At 46.0% G+C, this 17,197-nt stretch overlaps 1 protein-coding gene and 1 long non-coding RNA gene across 4 annotated transcripts in view; one reads left to right on the top strand and one right to left on the bottom strand.

The window, feature by feature from the left end:
* Positions 1 to 17,197, top strand: part of PITPNC1 (phosphatidylinositol transfer protein cytoplasmic 1) — a 160,033-nt gene that overhangs the window by 31,782 nt on the left and 111,054 nt on the right. The gene's annotated exons all lie outside the window — the stretch shown is intronic.
* LOC120638836 lies at positions 13,911 to 16,983 on the bottom strand. The gene is made up of 2 exons (XR_005660820.1): positions 16,475 to 16,983; positions 13,911 to 14,319 (listed from the first exon to the last, which is right to left on the bottom strand). It is a non-coding gene; the product is annotated as an uncharacterized LOC120638836 (long non-coding RNA).

Genomic DNA, 17,197 nt, shown 5'->3' with positions numbered 1-17,197 from the left:
AGAAAGTCTGCCTTGAATTCAGTGAAATTTGCCACCTTTGTGTTATACACTCCAGTTTTAGGGACACTGGCAATTGGAAGAAGGTTCAGTTTGGAGGCAGTCCTAATGATATTAGTGCTATTTATTGAGTGCCTACTGGCTGGAACACACTGTTCTCTAAGAGCTTGGGCAAAGTACAACAGAAGCAGGAGACATGTTCCCCTTCTACAAGGAGCTTCTGGGAGCCCTGCCACAGCAAGATACCAATCCATTCTTCGCTTTGCCCTTTTGGCCCACCTGGCAGAAGGCCTTAAAGATCAGCTCCTCAGTTTGAATCGTCCCACAGCATTACAGGATTTCTTCTGGTATTTAATGTTTGGCTATATTCAGATACACCGTGCGTTCAGTAGGAACTGTTTGACAACGCCCTCTTCTCCTTATGTCACCAGGATTTTTTCTGATCTGCATTAGAGCATCTACAGTGTCATCTAGAAACCCCAAAGGGCAGCTATATCCAGACTGTAAATGTATACATTTTTTTACAAAATAACCTAGGGCAAGCATACCTCTCTCTCTTCATGGAAAAATAACAATAATAGTAATAATAATGCGGTGTTTTTAAGCACTTACTATGTACCAAACATTGTACACAGTACTGGGAGCTTTCTTTCTGGCTGGAAAATAACAAAACTAAAGAATTCAGTAGTCAACCTGCTCTTTTTCTTTTTTAGAGGTTTAAGTAACAAAGAATTATTTGATTATCATAGATAATCAGGTCTTTCCACCTTCTGCCTTTACCCGATCTACAAATTTGAAATGTGTGAAGGAAGTTGGCCCTGTTCCTAGCCTTAATCACATGACTGGTCCTTCCTTTAATACACACTAAAATGGTCAACGTTTCTCTATCTGTGTTATTTCTAGGCTTCCTGTCTTGTCTTGCTCCTGAACATTCAATTAGACTCTCTCTTTTACCTTCCCTGTCAAAGCTGCTCTTCCGTACACCTCCTTCCAGTATTCGGCTCCATTATTGGAAAAGGATAATTATGATCGGTCAGTTGATCGTATATATTGAGCACTTATTGTGCGCAGAGCCCTGTACTAAGCGCTTAAGGGAGTATAGTATAACGTTATAACAGACACATTTCCTGCCCACAGTGAGCTTACAGTCTAGGGGGGAGACAGACATTAATATAAATAAAATTATAGATATGTACCTAAGTGCTGTGGAGCTGGAAGGGGGAGATGAAAAAAGGGAGAAAGTCAGGTTGCTGCAGAAGAGAGTAAGAGAAGAGGAAAGGAGGGCCTAGCCAGGGAAGGCCTCTTGGAGGAGATGTGCCTTCAGTACGGCTTTGAAGGTGGGGAGGGTAACTGTTTGTCATATATGAGGAGGAAAGGCATTCCAGGCCAGAGGCAGGTCGTGGGCTAGCTGTCCGCTTCGAGACAGATGAAGTAGAGGTACATTGAGGTTAGCATTTAGAGGAGCAAAGTGAACAGGCTGGGTTGCAGTAGGAGAGTAGCGAGGTGAGGTAGGAGCGGGCAAGGTGAGTGAGTGCTTTAAAGCTGTGGGACCATAGTGGTTCCTGATTTACTGGTGTTTGGTGAGTTCTGAAGGTGCTTATTGATATTCTGGTTAATTTGCCGTCCTTTACCTTAAATCTACACATCTTGAGTGGGCTGAAAATATTTAAGCCTTTGACACAGGGTAGAATATTCAGAATAAAGGCAATACTTAAAATAGATCTTCTGAGCATTCGGTTTGATTACATTGTAATCTTGCTAAACAGTTTGGTTTTTGAGGTCCAGCACATGAGGGTAGATTTGTACCTTACCACAAAGTTGTCTTAGAGTCATTCGAGAACACGGTGTTCAAAAATGCAAAGCTCACTCACCGCAGCACATCTGACGTCTCTATGTCTCAAACATGAATCAGCTTGGAAACCTTTCTCCTGGCGTCCTCTAGCTACCGGCTCAATTATTGAACTATTGACAGTACACCAGTTTTGTCAGTGGTATCTATTTCAATTTATCCAACTGAAGATCTTAACTAAAACCTGTATTAATTTAACATAATTCCAGTCCATGTCTTTATGCACCCCAAATTGATGTTTTTGGCTCATTCTCCATGTTGGACTGAATAGGGATTAAAGTCCTGTGCCTAAGATAATGTCCTGCAAATCAGGAAATTGCTCTCCACCGTTTCTCAGTTTGGACAGTGAGATCCTTTATTTCTAAAGGTATGGCCCCATATCTTATGTCTTTCTGCATGTGGAACAATCTGCTGTGATTCCTATTTGGTTTTTTCCAAAGGCAGATTCTCTTGTATGTTCTCAGTGGATTGGCGCCCGCCTCAGATGTGCTGAGCAAGCGGGGAGAAAATGATATCCAGATACGAGTCCCTTTTCATTCTAGACTCTAGGTCAGGAATGGCGTTCTTTCGCCAGCTCATGACCTGGACAGCCTTTGGAAATCCATTAGAACCAAAATCTTGGAACCGGAGGGAAAGTGCCCAGTCCCCATTTCAGTTTCATTTATATTGTGATCCACTTGGAGTGACACTTCCACAGCAACAAATGTATTTCTTTATACCAATCAATCGTATTTATTGAGCAGTTACTGGGTATAGAACCCTGTTCTAAGCTCTTGAAGAGTGCAGCATAACCAAATTGGTAGTTAGGTTCTGTGCCCACAATGATATTACAGACTAGAGGGGGAGGCAGACATTGATATGAATAAATTACAGATATGTACATAAATGCTGTGGGGTGAATAAAGGGCACAAGTCCAAGTGCAAGGGCAACATGGAAAGCAGTGGGAGAAGAGGAAATCTGGGTAAAGACCTGGAAGGCCCCTTGGAGGATATGTAAAAAGGCTTTGAAGGTGAGGAGAGTGCTCATCTGTCAGACACGAAGTGGGAGGGAGTTCCAGGCCGGAGGCAAGATGTGGGTGTGGGATCAGCTGTGAGGTAGATGAGATCAAGCTACAGTGGGTAGGTAGGCATTAGAGGAGTGAAGTGAGCGAGCTGCGTTGTAGTAGGAAATCAGGGAGGAAAGATAGGAGTGGGGCGAGCTGTTTGAGTGCTCAGAGCAGAGCTCCCGTCACCCCTTAGACTGAAAAGAATTCTGAAGTGTTGGGATGGGGAAGAGATTGGAGCTGTCGGTTTAAAATGGACTCAGTGGGGATCTCTCAGCTCTTGTGATTTTCGGTCTTCATGACTATGTAGAATGAAGTCTTTTCTAGAGAAAGCCACCGGCTCTGGGCAGGAGCACTGTGGGCTGAGGGTCAGGACCATCCCCGGGGAGTGACCAGTTCAGAGTCTCTTCCCCATTCAGCAAGAGCTAACTCTGCCTTGAGCGCCTTAGCGTGCTCTAACTCATGCCCTGGACGTCAGTGCAATTATTCGCCGCTCAACAGTCAGCTTCCTGTTTAGTCACTGTTTCTTGCCAGGTCTTGGCTGCAATAGCCTGATGTGCCGAGTACTTTCCCCGATCTCGGTTCTCCATGACGCGGCTCACTCAGCCTGCCCCCCGGGGCAGCCAGATATCTGAGGGAGCCAGGTCCTCTCTTGCTTTCGTTGTGGCACGCACTAGCGCCCCATGCTTTGCCCCGGCTTTAATTATTGACAATTAAGGCATTGATTCAGTGCTTCCAGTTTGGTAAGCCCTGGGGTAGGTTCCAGATGGTCAGACAGGGCACATTCCATCAATCGATCCGTGGCATTTATTGAGTTCTTAATTTGCACAGAGCGCACTAAGCACTTGGGAGAGTAAAGTACAACAGAATTAGTGGACAGTCCCTCTTGATCCCTTGGAGACATCACCTGAGAGAGAGGTAGAGCTGATACACAGCCCCATTTTACAGAGGAGGAAAACGAGGCACAGAGACTTGCCCGAGGTCACCTCGCAAGCCAGTGGCAAAACTGGAACTAGAAGAACTCAGATCTCCCCACTCCCAGTCCCGTGCTCTTTCTCCGAGGCCAGGCCGCATCTTTCCGTTATGTACTCTGCTCCTGATGAGCGGGGGATCCAGAGCTTTCCTGGCATTCTCAGGAATGGCACCTGGGCTCCTCAGCCGTTGGTATGAGATCATGGCACCCTCCACTTAGAGGAAGACCATAAATGGTGTCCCAGATAAACTAGGTGTTTGGTTCACAACCCGAAGCTGGCCACTCTCTCCATTTAACACCTACTTTTATGGGTTCTGCGGGTCTGGAGTCATATGACAGGGTAGTGGAGAGTCCAGAACTGGGTATCAGAAGATCTCTGCCACTGGCCTGCTCTGTGACCTTGGGCAAGGCACTTAAGCACTCTGGGACTCAGTTTTCTCATCTGTACAACAGGGATAAGATACCTACTCTCTTAGGTTGTGAGCCCTGTATAGAGCAGTTTCTCTGCCCGATCCAATGGTCTGGTATCTTATATGAGTGCAGTGCTTGGCCCCCAGAATCTGCTTGATAAATACCAGAATTGTTGTTATCAAAGAAATCCATTTGACCTGATGGTCGGAGTGGGCCATCAATATGGATTCATTCGAGGTAGGTGAAACAGCCTAAAGTACCTGAAGGACCAAAGGAACACAACCCAGGTTCCTGTCCTTCCCAACCAGGGCAGGTAAATCTGCAGTTGAGGCAGAGTCCACAGTCAACACGGATGTCCACTACCAACCCAGTCTTGGTGTCCAATTGAGAAGCAGCATGGCATACTGGATAGAGCACAGGCATGGGAGTCAAATGGTCATGGGTTCGAATTCCGGCTCCACCGCTTGTTTGCTGTGTGACCTCGGGAATGTCACTTCACTTCTCTGGGCCTCAGTTACTTCATCTGGCAAATGAAGATGGAGACTGTGAACCCCACGTGGGACAGGGACTGTGTCCAATCCCATTTGCTTAGATCCACCCCAGTGCTTAATACAGTGCCTGGCACATAGTAAGCTCTTAACAAATACCATGATTATTATTATTATTGTTATCAGCCACCTCACCCCTCCTGAAGAGTCATGAAGGAGACACTCGAATGCAGGAACAATGGTTTTGTAAGCCTCATTCATTCATTCAATAATATTTATTGAGAGCTTACTATGTGCAGAGCACTGTACTAAGCGCTTGGAATGTACAAATCGGCAACAGAAAGAGACAGTCCCTGCCATTTGATGGGCTTACAGTCTAATCGGGGGAGACAGGCAGACAAGAACAATGGCAATAAATAGAGTCAAGGGGAAGAGCATCTCTTAAAAACAATGGCAAATAAATAGAATCAGGGTGATGTACATCTCATTAAACAAAATAAATAGGGTGATGAAGATATATACAGTCGAGCAGACAAGTACAGTGTTGAGGGGTTGGGATGGGAGAGGGGGAGGAGGAGAGGGAAAGGGGGAGAAGAGGGATTAGCTGCGGACAGGTGAAGGCAGGGGTAGAGGGAGCAGAGGGAAAAAGGGGGAGCTCAGTCTGGGCAGGCCTCTTGAGAGGGCAAATTGACTGTGGTCTAATGTTTCAGATGGAATGATTCAAGTCCCTGGATCAAAGACTTCTGAAGGTGGACATTTCCATCAGCTCCGTGAATGCAAATAGTAATGGGCAGATGAGAAGGGGGCTCCAGGGATGATGCTAAAGAGGTCAGAGCACCTCTATAAGGGGAAATTCTGCTTTTTAAGGTAAACATGGCAAATACTGGGGAGGAAACTCGAGACTGGTGCAGGTGGGTTGACCCTTTCCCCTTTCCTGTCTGCTAAACCATATCCTTCTCACCTTCAAAGTATAATTAAAGTCCACCCCATCCGGGAAGTCTTCCTGGATTAGGCCAAGATGCCTCCAGCCACTGTTAATGATGGTATCTGTTAAGTGCTTACTATGTGCCAGGCACTGTACTAAGTGCTGGGGTGGATAAAAGCTAATCTTGTTGGACACAGTCCCTGTTGCATGTGGGGCTCAGCCTCAATACCCATTTTACAGATGAGGTGACTGAGGGACAGGGAAGCCAAGTGAATTCCCCAAGGTCACACAGCAGATGAGTGGCAGATCCAGAATTAGAAGCCCTGACCTTCTGACTCCCAGGTCCATGCTCTATCCACTAGGCCACGCAGCTTCTATCTCAGTGTAGGTTTTGTGTTCTTTTGTAATCTTCCTGAGGCCAGGGACAGTGTTTCTGTATTTCCTTCCATACCCCCTCTGCGAACTGTGAACATTCCATGCATATTGCTGGCTGACCAACTTGACGAAAATAGCCACGCCATGGGGTTTCTTAGGTTTTCTGCTGTGTGACTGCTAATCCAAGGTGACTTTAAAGGTTGTTCACAAGAATGACATAAAGATAACAGTGACAATAATACTGAAAAACTAAATTTCACTTTGGATCTCAAAGCACCCTCACCTCCCTGATCTATTCTTTCTTCCCCTGTTATTAAGGTATCACTAAATTGCAGTTACTATATAGAGAAGAAAAGTAGGGCACAGCAATTTAAAGTAAGTGATGGCAGGACTTCCAGCAAACCAGGCAGCAGTGAAGCTGAAATCACAATTCAGCATTTCCAAGGTCCAGACCTTTGCTCAGATAACCAGGTAAAACTGCTTCTGTTCTGGCTCTTTATGTCACTAAACTTAATCTTGGGAATAAGAAAGCATTATCATTCAAAACAAAACACCTATGCTTGCTGCCAGCCTTACAGTCCTGTCCTGCAGAGCTTTCTGATACAGTGATGTGGCTGCCCAAGTGCGATCCATTGTCTGAACCTTCAGAGCCTAAGGCTTTCGTTGCTCAAGGCACCGAAATTGAAACTGGCCTCCAGTACGTATCATTGTTGATCATTCCCTCTTCCTGCTCCCCTTCTTCTTCTCAACCTTTTCTCTTCTCTTTCTCCCTCCCTTGCTCCCCTCTCCCCGTTCTCTTTCCCCTCTCACTCCCTCCTCCTTTTCTCTCCTCTTTCCCTCTCTTCCTCTTTTTCTCTGCTCTCTTCTCATCCCTCCCCACCCCCTTCCCCTCTTCCTCTCCTTCCCTCCCTCCCAATGCAAAGTCATGTTAATCCATGAGGGGAGAAAAGTCAGATCCTGCTGTATACAAAAGCCTGGCAAGAAAAAAAGGCAGAGACCCAAAAGAGTATCTGTGTGCATACTTAACCGGAGTTGAGCTCCAATGGGTCTCTTTTGAGTTTTAGTGGGAAACATTCCGCAGGAGATCTAGTAGGATCATATATCTCTTACTTCTTCCCACTGAAAACTAGGGAGACCTTTCTTGTGGCTTCAGTGAGCCTTGTGCCACTCCCTCCGTTTCCTGATCCTGGGCCAGGCCTGGGTGAGTGGGTTTCATACCCGGAAAAGTGATTCCTGTGGGAGGGTTGAAAGTGCAGCTAGCATGACTCCAGTAACTGGGGAGGAAACGGCCCACGGAGACCCGATTATTGCAGATTAGCTCCCCTGGGAGGGTGAATCGCCTAATCCGAGTTGGTGAATCATCTGAAAATGGAACCATCCTTTCCCCAGTCAGTGTGAATCCTCTCTTTAGCCAGTCTTTCTTTCCCTACAGTTTCTAAGCAAAAAAAGAGATCGATATGATTCAGGCATCTGTGAGTGGAGAAATACGGAGGGATGTCAAATGTCAAAATCCAGAATCCGAATGTCCCCTTCCCCCACATCAAAGAACAAGAGCAGAGCCTCTTCTAGACATCTTTGAATTTTAAGAACGCAGTCCTCTGGGGCTGGGGTGTGCAAGGATGTGTGTGGGTGTGTGTTGTGCAGGGGTTGAGCGGGGTGCGGGGGGGTGGGGGAAGGCAGGGTTATTTTACAGAGCTTTCACTAGGGGAGCAGGGTTTCTCCAGCAGTTCTTCCTGTTGACCCTTGTGGTTTTCTCTTGCCCCTTTGGGTGAATCAGACAAAATTATAACAAGGGACAAATGACCCCTTTTCCAGTTCAGGAAGTCTCTAGCCATCCAGCAAGTGAGGGTGGCAGCTGAATCTTTTTAAAATAGCCCTCACCAGTGGACTACATGAGTCATGACAGAACTGGTGCTGACTCCAGGGAGATGTGGAAACCACAGATTTTATCGATTAATTTGCCAAATGTCTTCTTGCAAGGTCAGCTGCTAGGTTTCTAGGTAAGGAAAACCCATTATCTCTCACCCAAACTTCACCAATCTAGTAGTGAAGGGGTGCACATTTCTGGTCTATGTATTTATACCCATCCCCTACACTTACGTGCATTCAATTATTTACTGTTACGTCCTGTTACTTCGTGTTGATGTATTTACAGTGCCACATATCTTATACTTGTTCTTGCTCCCACTCCTTGTAGATAATTTGTGTCTGTCTCCTCCATTAGATTATAAGCCCCCGGCGGGCAGGGAATGTGTCTTGCTTTTGCCCCCTGCCTTCCCAAGAGGTAAATACCGTGATCTTCACTCAGCAGGCATTCAGGAAAATTCACGGAAATGCTGGTGGGGGATGGGCAGCTTTACATTGTAGAACTCAGAGCATGTGACGGCTTGCTTATGCGTGCCCTTCTGTACACAGACTGTTCTTGTGACACGCAGTGCTCTGTATATAGGCATACAAGCATTGTCTGAAGCCCATTCCCAAATTTCGATGTTGCAGTCTAGCAAAGGCACGTAGTGAAAACAGGCATCGTGGCAGAACCGAGTGTACCTCTACGCCCCACTCCTTTCTCACCAAGATTTAACAGTGATTCAAGGGGGTTTTCAAATTCCTGGAAAGGTCACTGCAATCTTCATTGCTCCATGTTGGGGTAGGGGAAGGACCTGCAACATTGTCATTTCCTGGATAGTTTGCTCTCGTTAGCCAGCTGGCACGGGTGATTTTTAAAAGTAGTATTCTCTCTCCTGATTTAATGCAAATCATTCTGTTAATTTTCGGAGAATGTTCCCTCTATAAATGGCATCAGAGAGTCAGTGCTAAAATAAAAACATCGATAGAAATATGCACTTTTTCTATATTCAAAGAGACTATATAGTTTAATAACTTGACTGTTTATCTTCCTGGCAGTGAGATGACTACAACAGCCAGTCATTACCAGCAATTAAAATAAGGGGAAAAAAAATCCCCAAACCAAACCAAAAAAAAAATACAACTCTTCTCCATTTAGCTTCCCTATTAGACCAGTGTCATCTTGGAATTATCTCTGTGGAATCGGCTGCTGCCTGGGACACTTTATAAAGCAGGAGACCAGTCATGTTTATTAAGTGTTTACCAGGTGCAGGCTCTGTACTAAGCGCTTGGGCGAATCCAACACAGCAATATCACAGACACCTTCCCTGCCTGCAGGCTTTCAGTCTAGAGGAGGAGCTGTAGAATGGAATTCCCCTTTACCTGGTTGCCCTAACAACCATCGTGTTAACATTTGGGAGGATGAAACAAGGGTACACGCAGCATTACAAGGCCTTCATTCTTGATTCTGGACCCTTCTCTGCTCTGCACACAATAAGTGCTCAGTAAATACTATTTATTGATCGAATGATTATCATAGGAATAGTGCCCTGTCTCTTGGGCATATCACTTTTCCATCAGTGATAGTAATAGTAGTGGGTGCATCGGACTGTACAGAGTGCCTGGGAAAATCCAACAGAAGCCTGAGACATGTTCCCTGCCCACATGGAATCCATCCAGGATTCAAGAAGTTTTCCATTTCCACAGTAGTATTATTATCACTCTGCCAATCCCATGGTGCAGGGAAGAGCCAAGTGACAGTAAGGAAATTACAGCCCTAGCCAATTTATTCCTCTGACCACCCCCCCCGCCCCGACCCCCAACTGAACAGACCTGGACTGTCTGTCCTTAAATTACACCTTTATTTGGGATCCAGTTGGTCCATGTTAGTGGCTGTAGCCAGGTAAGAATTTGTGTGAGTGCTCTGGACCAGACTGGGGGCATTCAGGGGCAGAGTATACGACTTTCACCCCACTACAGTGGTACCCTGCCTGCCTTGAGGAAGGGATGTTCATTAGACACTGGACAAGGCTGCAACCCTGAGAATTCAGCAGCCAACAACAGAATGTCCCTCATTCTCTAACTATAGCTCTAACAGCCCTTGTTGTGTTCATGGTATTCCAACTTGCCCAATCTGTATATCTGTCTCCAGTTTTATCATAGTCTTTGGCATGTTCGCTTTGCAGTCTTCGGGGCGAAGAGCTAGACTAGAAATGATGGGAAGGGCAACAAAGAAAAGCAAATTGATTTCATCTGTTTGAGGACATTAATGTCGAAACTGCAGTTCAGCTCAGATCAGATTTTGGAGGTTTTGGGGTTGACCAGACTCTACACTCTAGTAGATTGTCAGTAGAAGTGGGAAGGACAGGGCTAGCACTAGCTAGGATAATATCAAAACCTCTCCCATGCCAGTCATTTCCAACTCTTCTCTCATGGCAGCTGCTGTGAACAGGAAACCTGATGGATTTGCATTCAGCTGTTTTCCCTTCCCTGGCCACCCATCAGTGGAGGTGCTAATGAACAGGACGATGAGCAAAGAGAAGGCAAAGCGGGAGGGAGGGGTAGGAGGGCCAGCGGGGCTGTATAATTCTCCAGCTAGATCGTTGGCCTCTGAAAAATTCTGTTCATTCATTCAATAGTATTTATTGAGCACTTACTATGTGCAGAGCACTGTATTAAGCACTTGGAATGTACAAATCGGCAACAGATAGAGACAGTCCCTGCCCTTTGATGGGCTTACAGTCTAATCGGGGGAGACAGACAAAAACAGTAGCAATAAATAGAATCAAGGGGATGTACATCTCATTAAAACAATAGCAATAAATAGAATCAAGGTGATGTACATCTCATTAATAAAATAAATAGGGTAATAAAAATAAAAATATTGAAAAAAACAAACTCATGACCTTCTGCAGTTTATTGGATAGTCAGAGAAATTAAAGGAAGAAAGGAACTGAAACACAAAATCCAGTCCATTCCCGCCCCCCTCCTCCACACCTAAATCATTCCTGTTCGGCTCGGACTAACCCTGCCCAGCATACTGACCAATTTCGTAGGTCGCCAGACCCCTGATTGGAGCTTCTGAGTTGAAATCTGGGGGATCTACTTGCTTCTCATGAGTCATCATTAGGGGTAGGGATTGGAGATAGGCCAGAGGTATTGCTGTTCCTCACCTCCTCTCTGGAAAAAGCCAAACCAAGTAGTTTTCCCCACAATCAGCTGGGCTGCCTAGATTTTCTCTGGGGTTGGCTGACCACCCTAGGCCAGTGAGAAAGTGAAGGCAAATTCCATACCATCCCTTTGTGACCCAGTCGATTTTCTAACAACCCTTGGGATCTCAACCTAATCCTTTCATGTGGCAGTTTAGACTTCTCTCCTTTTGTTAGCAGTTTTATGTCTGACTTCCCCCTTGGAGTCCGTTGGGGTGTAAGTTCCTCGTGGGCAGAGAATGAGCCACTTGCTTGGTTTGAACTTCTCAAGTGCTTAGTACAGTACGTTGTGCCCAGTGGGTGCACTACTGATATTTGGGGAGTTGAATAAGCCTTTGAAAATTCTTCCCCATATCACATTTCATTCTTGAGCTGTGATGTAAAAGAGAGAGGGGAGGTTGTTTGATGTGTAAGGAGCAGCTTGGAAGTCGGCTTAGGGGAAGGAGAGGGAGAACTCTGTGCAAGGGATTAAGAGATGGCATAGTTGATAGGAATGGAGGGTGCAGACTTGGCCTGAACAGGACAAGATATGGTGGGTCTTGCTGGTGGAGAATTTTGCAGGCAGTACTGAGATAGTTAAATCTGGTCCAGAGGTTAACAAGAAGCCACCAGAGAGGGTTAGGGAGCTGGGAGGAGCTGGGAAGTGTCTATCGTGCTGGAGGTTTTTTATGAGCTGCCACTGCCTGGGGCCATAATGAATGATTCAGAAAGATCATATGGGGGGGATTTTAACTTGTAGTTTCCTAACTACAGTTACCTCCCTCCTCCTTCGACTCTTCTGGGCCAATTATGGTATTTGCTGGAAATGTTGTTTTCAACCTTCGAGTCCCGTCCATTTTTGAGAAATTTTATGATCCTTCCCCTTCGAGGCATCGGTTTCTATATAGTCATCAGTAAGGCCCATAAACACAGCTTTTATTACACAGAATAAATATGGTCTGGAGCAAAAATGGGTCTTGTCCTAGATCTAGTGAGAGTCGTGTCCCCGGGGCTTGTAGAGGAAACCCCTAATGTCCCATCCCATACCAGCTGTTCGATAAAGCAAGGGGCTATGTACTTTTTCCAAAAGGGGGCAGGCCACTCCAGAGGAGAACTCATTATTTTAATGTTCATTCCTTTCTTTCCTTCAGAGTCCCGGTAGCCACTTTTTCATGTTCCCTCCAAACTTTCCCGGAGTTATCCTTCATCCGCCCTCCGTCATCCTTCTCAATTTGCCCTCTGTCATCGAGACAGAATGGAGAGGTTGAAGTGATGAATTGGCATAATCCATTGTTCTCATGCAGAACACTAAATTTAAGTGAGCTGATTTATTACCTGTGGCAAGGATTCTGGGCCCAGAATTGTCTGTCAAAGCGGCTAGTCATTGGTTTTTACTCCCTTCCCTAGCAGCAGCTGGGTGCCCATCGGTCATGGGAGGTTGAGAGCAGTTTAAGGTGACAAGTTTGGGTCCAGCCAGGACCCTAATGCTCCAGCAGCTGACCTCAACTTACCCCTGAGACTCGAGTGTGGCAGACTCTTGCTGTTAGTCCAGTTTCTAACATGTCCTGTCCTGTTCCAGCCATGACCCCAAGACTCTATCCTAGACCGTAAGCAGGGCTGTTACAGGGTCAGAACAGTGGCGTGTCCAAAGCCTACATCTGTTTTTAGAATTTTTATGTTTCAAAGAACCTAACAGTCACACCTTAATTCAACTTTGCAGATAACTGCTTACCTGTGGGGAGTAATCGTTTTTGCCAGAGATTTATAGAAGAATGCTCATTTCATTTATGTGAAATCCTGCATCTTTTCTGGGTGGGCGGACAATATTTTTGCAGCCTGGTGCATTTTTGGTGTCCTTATTTTGCAAAGTTGGGCAAGTTATTGTTAGTCATATGCTTCTGAGTTCATTCAGTATTGAGCCAAATTCTCCTGAGGAGGGTCTGAGCTCTCCCTTGGTAGTCAGGGAACCCTTGATGCTGCATTAATCCTTTTAGGTCAGTAAGGGACTACTCAGTACACTAATTGGAGCTTTGTCATTTTCTGCTGGGATTAGCTAAGTGCTTACTATGTGAAAGGTGCTGTACTAAGTGCTGGGGGAGATACAAGGTCATCAGGTTCACTGTCCCTGTCCACGTGGGGCTCACAGTCTTCCTCCTCCCCTTAGAAAGGTGCTTGGTACATAATAAGTGCTTAAGCAACACTATAATTACTGTTATTTTCAGATGAGGGAACTGAGGCACAGAGGACTGAAGTGATTTACCCAAGGTCACACAGCAGACAAGGGGCAGAGCTGGAATTAGAACCCAGGTCCTCTGATTCACAGGTCCGTCTCTTTCCACTAGGTCATATTGCCATTTAACTTATTAATCATTTATACCTGTGCTCTGAGAGACCTGACACGTGTTCCAAAGTGATTTCCTGACCACAGGGAATTAGCTCTGAGAAACATACACACCACAGACACACATGTATGAGGCAGCATGGATAAGAGTACACATGCTTATTTAAATAGGAGAAAGTAAAGTTTGTATAATTTGCGGGCTTTCCTTTTTCCTCCATTACCCTAATTGTTCTATGAAGGAAATGCAAGGATTTTTGATCTGCTAACATAATAGTTCTCCATAAAGGCATTTAGGTGAAAGCATTCACAGAGCTCCTTCCATTGAAGGAGGACCTCATCTTTACTAACGTGAACTTCTGAAAGGAAAAGCAGAACTAGCTCTGAAGGACTTAAATGCCGTTGGACTTTGGCAAGGCAGAAGATGAAGGCATATTGAATTGGAAGACTTTCACAATAGAAACTAGCAAAATACAAATGTGGGGCAACTTTTATTTGAACTTTGGATCTGTCTTTGTGAGTTACAAAGAAAATATGTAGTTTAATGGACAAAAGAAATCAAAAGCATAGCAACAACATCTGATAGTCAGTCACTGTCCATCCAGCTTGACCAGGTACACGGATTTCATTTTCCTATACCAGAGCATCTTTGCCTTTACTGAGCTTTTCCTTTTGAAGGATTTACATATGCATCACTTAGCTTGTTGTCCAGGCAGAAAAGAGCAATCTGCGGACCAGCATTAATAGCAGATTGAAGGGGTCAACTGTTTGTATTCAGATGCAGGTGAGATTTTCGCAGCATGCGGTGTGCCCCCACAATTCTGGTCTTCTCTAGGAAACACATTTCCCCCATGAAGAAATGATGTGCTGTAATGGAGAAGTGGATTCTGAGGAAGGAAATCAGCCAGTTAGCAGCAATTAATACGCACGAAGTTACAAGAGGAATACTGTCCCTATCCTCTTCCAGTGAAGCAGCGTTCCACTTTACTATTCAATTCAAGCATGTAGATCAACAGACAGATTAGATCAATGAAGTAAACTGGATGAAACTGATCAGTTTGAATCTGTGCCCGCTGCAGGCATGGGAGAAATGGGAGATAGCTGCTAGACTCTCTCTGGTGGGTTAAACAGAACTTGTTTCAACACTGAACTTCTGATTGTGTACACCTTATTGGAAATGATACCACTTTAGGGCTTTTCTTGGCCATAGACAGAAAGAGGGGGGCAGGACGGTGGTGCTTCCCAATTTGAAAAACGGGTAGCCTTTTTTGTTTTCTCCAAAATGCACCCACTGCCAAAATCTAAATTCTGTGATGGAAGCCACTTTGAATGGAATCTCATTTTGTAGGCAGTACCATTAAAAGTGTCTTTATTTGAGTAAGGATTTGTAATACATGCCTTTAAAGGGTGCCTTCCTCCTTGAAAAATGCTGGCCTATAAAATGCCTCCTTTCTTAGCTGACATTTTAAGAACTGGTGGATTTGAGGTCCTTTTATGTTACTAGGTCTGTAGAACAGATTCTTGTCCTCTGTAGGTGAGCCACAGAAGTTTCTGTCTTCTCTTTCCTGAAGGAAAGTAGAAGCAGTGAGGCAGTGTCCCTGGGTCTCAGCAGTATTCAACTTTGGCCTTGGGCTAGAGTCAGACCAAGCCCCTGGAAGCTGGAGATAGTCCGTTGGTTTGTTAGGCAATGTGGTCGCTATCTCTGAGGTGGCGCCCCAGGGAGTAAGCACTAGCCCCCAGGGTTGGGTTAACTGAAAGTCAAGATGGATGAGCAAGATAACAAACTTTTGTTTAGGAATCTAAGGAACCTTTTTGGTTTAAGCCCCCAAAATAGGTTTCTCCAGAAGTTGTGCTGAGCTCAAACAACTGTCAGGACAAATCCCGTAATGATAAATTCCCTCCTCAACAAAAAACCTTCTTGTCGGTCACCTTTCCTGGACCCAGATCTCTGGTTCTTTTTGGGACATTTTGTCAGAATGTCAGTAAGAAGTAAGTGAAAGCTCAAAAGGTGGTCAGCTTGGTGCTCTTAAAATGTTTTCTGGGTTAAGTGAATTCTATTCAGTAAACAGCAATTTTAGATGAGAATAAGTGGGCATCGTTGAGACAGTTCTCAAGGAACCAGCTTGAAAGGTTTTGGTTTGTGACAGGAACGGGTTTGAAACAGTTATTTTGCTGCTAAGCCTTACATGCTCTGAACCTGCTTTGGCCAGTAAACCACTCACTATATGTAACAAGGACAGAGAAATTCTGATGGCACGAGCCAGAAAGACCCTGAATTTACATGTCTCCAAGACAGAAAGGGATTGGGGGGATTGGGAGAGCTAATGAGGTACTAATCCCACAGTCCTTGGGGATTAGGGGGGCAAGGAAATCCAGTGAAGACAAGGAGGGGATGAGATCTTTCAGGAGTTGAAAGGGGAGGGCGGTTCGATGAATGGTTGGGGTGTGTAGGGCTCTAGAGAAGCCATTGAAAATCAGAATGTGGGGCTAAGTGGGTATTGACACAGAGACTCTTACTTGGGGCTATGCTATAGCCCTAAAACTGACACCGTAGATAAGGCAGTGGTTCCCTGAGTGATGGCTCCTCATCCACCTCCTTCCTGCAGCTACGACAGTGACATTTCTGCAAGTAGTAGGGTATGGGGGAGAGGGGGACGGGGGTCGACGTGGGAAGTTGTAGGGAGAGACCACCAAGAGAAAGTTTTGAGGGGAGAAGCCCGTGGAGAGTTGTCTTTTAGGAACATCTGCAGTGCTCGTTGGCATCCTTCTCAAGAGGAAGTAGATTTACCCATCAGGCGAGGCAGGTTGATGGGGCCTAGAGGGGTTCCTGTCAGGATGGAAGTTTGTTTGGGGTGGAGGTGTTTGTTTTACTTTCCGTTTGTGGTTTTCTAGCAGGCCGTGAGAAGCAGCAAAGCAAAGCCTGACTGGGGCTTGGGGAGCAGGATTGGGGAGTGAGGGAGTGAGGCAGACCCAGGAGCGCAGCCCTGGACCATCGAACTTGATATGCGGTGCCCTTCCCACAGACAAAATATCAAATCTTACCCCTCGGCCACGTTGGAAGTGATTTCAGGTCAGACCTCCCTGGGCTCCAGTGGGGCACGCCTGGATCCCACAGTCCACCCTGTGGGGCCTGTCTCTGAGGAATGATCTTCACGCCAGGAAATCGAGGTGGCTGTCGCTTTTGCCTGGCAGAGCATGACAAAGCAGAGGGCACTTGTTCCTCTCATCGCCTCGTCCCACCCGGGGCCGAAGGAGACAATGCAGCTGTGGAGTGGAGAGCGCAGAGACCTCTGGAAACTCGCCGGGGTGGCTTTTTGCTTTCCCAAGTGGCCTCCAGCTTCGCTGGCCTGCCCACTGGGGTTTGAGGGCACTCGCTGGCTCTCTGCGCCCCAGGTGCCCCCTGTAACGACCAACAGGGACAGCTCCCCCAGCCGCCTCTCTCCCTTTAAGACTTTCGTTTCCTACCCCAGCAGTCGTGGCACGTTCACACGGCCGCGGCTCTCTGTCGTGCGTCAGCACTGCAGTCATCAAGTCAGGAATCCGTGGGCTGCCTCTGTTCTTCCTGGGGAGAATGGTAGCTGTGTCAATGCCAGGTCAAGGTTATATTAAACTAGTGGGATGCTGGAAATTGCTTTGTTCAGCGCCTTAGATGTTGTGGTTTTGCCTTGGGCCTATAGAATCCTGAGCCCTTGCAGTTGGGGTGTGGGGGAGGGGGACTTCGTTTATCTGTCTTTGACAAATTGTTCAGCGGAGCAGAGAGAGCTT

Source organism: Ornithorhynchus anatinus, chromosome 15, assembly GCF_004115215.2.
Source record: "Ornithorhynchus anatinus isolate Pmale09 chromosome 15, mOrnAna1.pri.v4, whole genome shotgun sequence".
NCBI classification, from domain to species: Eukaryota; Metazoa; Chordata; class Mammalia; order Monotremata; family Ornithorhynchidae; genus Ornithorhynchus; species Ornithorhynchus anatinus.
This window is presented reverse-complemented; position numbering and strand designations above follow the sequence as displayed.